Genomic DNA, 4189 nt, shown 5'->3' with positions numbered 1-4189 from the left:
TAGTTTTACTTGCATTTAAGAGTAGTTGGAGGACACGGAAGGAGAGTTGTTTGGCATTGAAGCTTGTCTGGAGGTTTGTTCTGAGATCCCGTTAACGGGATCGATATGACAACAGCCAGTGGAAGTGCAGGGCACCAAATTCAAAACAACAGAAATCCCATAATTAAAATTCCTCTAACATACAAGTATTTCACACCATTTTAAACATACACTTCTTGTTAATTCCACCACAGTGTCCGATTTCAAATAGGTTTTATGGCGAAAGCACCACAAACAATTGTGTTAGGTCAGAGCTAAGTCACAGAAAAACACAGCCATTTTTCCAGCCAAAGAGAGGAGTCACAAAAATCAGAAATAGAGATAGAATTAATCACTAACCTTTGATGATCTTCATCAGATGACACTCATATGACTTCATGTTACACAATACATGTATGTTTTGTTTGATAAAGTTCAAATTTATATTTAAAAAAATCTCAATATACATTGGCGTGTTATGTTCAGAGGTTCCAAAAACATCCGGTGATTTTGCAGAGAGCCACATCAATTTACAGAAATACTCATCATAAATGTTGATGAAAATACAAGTGTTATACATAGAATTTAGATACACTTTTAATGCAACCGCTGTGTCAGATTTCAAAAAAGCTTTACGGAAAAAGCAAACCATGCAATAATCTGAGTACGGCGGTCAGAGCCCAAACAAGCCAAAAAGATATCCGCCATATTGTGCAGTCAACAGTAGTCAGAAATAACATTATAAATATTCACTTACCTTTGATGATCTTCATCAGAATGCACTCCCAGGAATCACAGTTCCTCAATACATGTTTGTTTTGTTCGATAATGTCCATCATTTATAACCAAATAGCTCATTTTTTTACGCGTTTGGTAAACAAATCCAAACTCACAAAGCGATTTCATTAGGAGCAGACGAAAAGTCTAAAAGTTCCGTTACAGTCCGTAGAAACATGTCAAACAAAGTATAGAATCAATCTTTAGGATGTTTTTAACATAAGTCTGCAATAATGTTCCAACCGGAGAATTCCTTTGTCTGTAGAAATGCGATGGAACGCAAGTTATCTCTCACGTGAACGAGTGTCACGAGCTCAAGGCATTCTGGCAGACCTCTGACTCATTCCCCTCTCATTCGCCCCCACCTCACAGTAGAAGCATCAAACAAGGTTATAAAGACTGCTGACATCTAGTGGAAGCCTTAGGAAGTGCACCATGACCAATATCCCACTGTATCTTCAATAGGGAATGAGTTGAAAAACGACCAACATCAGATTTTCCACAATCTGGTTGGATTTTATCTCAGGTTTTTGCCTGCCGTATGAGTTGTGTTATATTCACAGACATCATTCAAACAGTTTTAGAAACTTCAGAGAGTTTTATATCCAATACTAGGTGCTCCTCTGGGCACCTTATTCATCCAAGCTACTCAATACTGCCCCCAGCCATAAGAAGTTAACACAGTGTCCAAAGAAAGGTCAGAATGATACAGCATGGTGTCATCTGCATAGAGCTGGATCAGAGAATCACCAGCAGAGCGACATCATTGATGTATACAGAGAAAAGAAGAATTGAACCCTGTGGCACCCCCATAGAGACTGCCAGAGGTCCGGACAACAGGCCCTCCGATTCGACACACTGAACTCTGTCTGAGAAGTAGTTGGTGAACCAGGCGGAACCAGGCAGTCATTTGAGAAACCAAGGCTGTTGAGTCTGCCGATAAGAATGTGGTGATTGACAGAGTCGAAAGCCTTGGCCAGGTCGATGAATACGGCTGCACAGTATTGTCTTTTATCGATGGCGGTTATGATATCTTTTATGACCTTGAGCGTGGCTGAGGTGCACCCATGACCATCTCGGAAACCAGATTGCATAGTGGAGAAGATACAGTGGGATTCGAAAGAGTTGGTGTTCTGTTTATTTACTTGGCTTTCAAAGACCTTAGAACGGCAGGGCAGGATGGATATAGGTCTGTAACAGTTTGGGTCTATAGTGTCTCCCCCTTTGAAGAGGAGGATGACCGCGGCAGCTTTACAATCTTTGGGGATCTCAGACGATATGAAAGAGAGGTTCAACAGGCTAGTAATAGGGGATGCAACAATTGCGGCAGATCATTTTAGAAAGAGAGGGTCCAGATTGTGTAGCCCGGCTGATTTGTAGGGGTCCAGATTTGCAGCTCTTTCAGAACATCAGCTATCTGGATTTGGGTGAAGGAGAAATGGGGGAGGCTTGGGTAAGTTGTTGTGGGGGTGCAGAGCTGTTGACCGGGGTAGGGGTAGCCAGGTGGAAAGCATGACCAGCTGTAGAAAAATGCTTATTGAAATTCTCAATTATCGTGGATTTATCGGTGGTGACAGTGTTTCATAGCCTCAGTGCAGTGGGATAGTAGCTGGGAGGAGGTGCTCTTATTCTCCATGGACTTTACAGTGTCCCAGAACTTTTTGGAGTTTGTGCTATAGGATGCAAATTTCTGTTTGAAAAATCTAGCCTTTGCTTTCCTAACTGACTGTGTGTATTGGTTCCTAATTTCCCTGAAAGGTTGCATATCGCAGTGGCTATTCGATGCTAATGCAATACGCAACAGAATGTTTTTGTGCTGGTCAAGGGCAGTCAGGCCTGGAGTGAACCAAGGGCTATATCTGTTCTTAGTTCTACATTTTTTGAACGGGGCATGCTTATTTAAGATGGTAAGGAAAGCACTTTTAAAGAATTACCAGGCATCCTGTGCTGACGGAATGAGGTCAATATCCTTCCAGGATACCTGGGCCAGGTTGATTAGAAAGGCCTGCTTGCTGAAGTGTTTTCGGAAGCGTTTGACAGTGATGAGGGGTGGTCGTTTGACCGCGGACCCATTATGGACGCAGGCAATGAGGCAGTGATCGCTGAGATCCTGGTTGAAGATAGCAGAGGTGTATTTAAAGGGCAGGTTGGTCAGGATGATATCTATGAGGGTACCCATGGTTACGGATTTAGGGTTGTACCTGGTAGGTTCCATGATAATTTGTGTGAAAATGAGGGCATCAAGCTTAGATTGTAGGACGTGTTTTAAGGGTGTGTTAAGGGTGTTAAGCATATCCCAGTTTAGGTCACCTAACAGTACAAACTCTGAAGATAAATGGGGGGCAATCAATTCACATATGATGTCCAGAGCACAGCTGGGGGCTGAGGGGGTCTGTAAACAAGCGGCAACAGTGAGAGACTTATTTCTGGAAAGGTAGATCACGTCAGCAGTCCAGTCGTGATGAATCGGCGGGGCTCCGTGTCAATAATAAAGGATCTAGGCCAATTGGCAAAGGAGGTATTGTGCCCTAGAATTTTAGCTGGTATATGAGCCTAGCTCGAGGCTAGCTCAAGGCTTGTTGGTGCTTGCTTCAGGACAGAGGTGTTAGCTAACAGTAGCCACTCGGTAGCAGCTAGCTAGCTGCGATGATCCGGTGTAATGATCCAGAGCAGCAGGAATCTGGTGATCTGGTAGAGAGAAGCAGTCCGATATGCTCTGGGTTGATATCGCGCTGTGCAGACTGGCAGGTGATTGTCAAAGCTAAGGCTGGCTGATTCCAGGGAAAAGGCTCGGACCGCTAACCTTGGCTAACAAAGACTAGTAGCTAGTTAGCTGGCTAGCTCCTGATGGAAGTTCCAGTTATAAGGAATAAAAATAACAGACCCATACCACATTGGGTGAGGCGGGTTGCTGGAATCTGGTGATATAGTAGAGAGAAATAGTCCGATATGCATTGGGTGAGGCGGGTTGTAGGAAAGTATATTTAGTTCGTAGATAGAAAGTGAGATTAAGATATATACGAAAAAGTCCGGCTTTTTACAAGGGATAAGACAAAGACAGATATACACGTCCTACTGCGCTGCCATCTTGGATTCCAGGTGAATATGGTAATGATGCAGGCTGGGGTTAGAGAGTACGGGGGGTACTCCTGTCACCCCACATGGGGTCTAAAGAGGGTGGTGCCGTCCCGTCTTCCCAGAGCAAGAAATGAGTTCCTGTACTCTCAGTTTCACCCATTTTTGAGTGGCACAATTTGCCCTGGTAAAGTGAAAAAGGTGATTTTTATGTTAGAGTGAGACCTTGGTTGAGGCGAAGGTTTGTGAAACCTTGACCCGCTTTACTTCCATGAGAGTTGGCATCCAATAATGACAGTGATCAGCATTGGGTGGAATG

The sequence above is a fragment of the Oncorhynchus tshawytscha genome, linkage group LG03 (assembly GCF_018296145.1).
Source record: "Oncorhynchus tshawytscha isolate Ot180627B linkage group LG03, Otsh_v2.0, whole genome shotgun sequence".
Classification (NCBI taxonomy): domain Eukaryota; kingdom Metazoa; phylum Chordata; class Actinopteri; order Salmoniformes; family Salmonidae; genus Oncorhynchus; species Oncorhynchus tshawytscha.
This window is presented reverse-complemented; position numbering follows the sequence as displayed.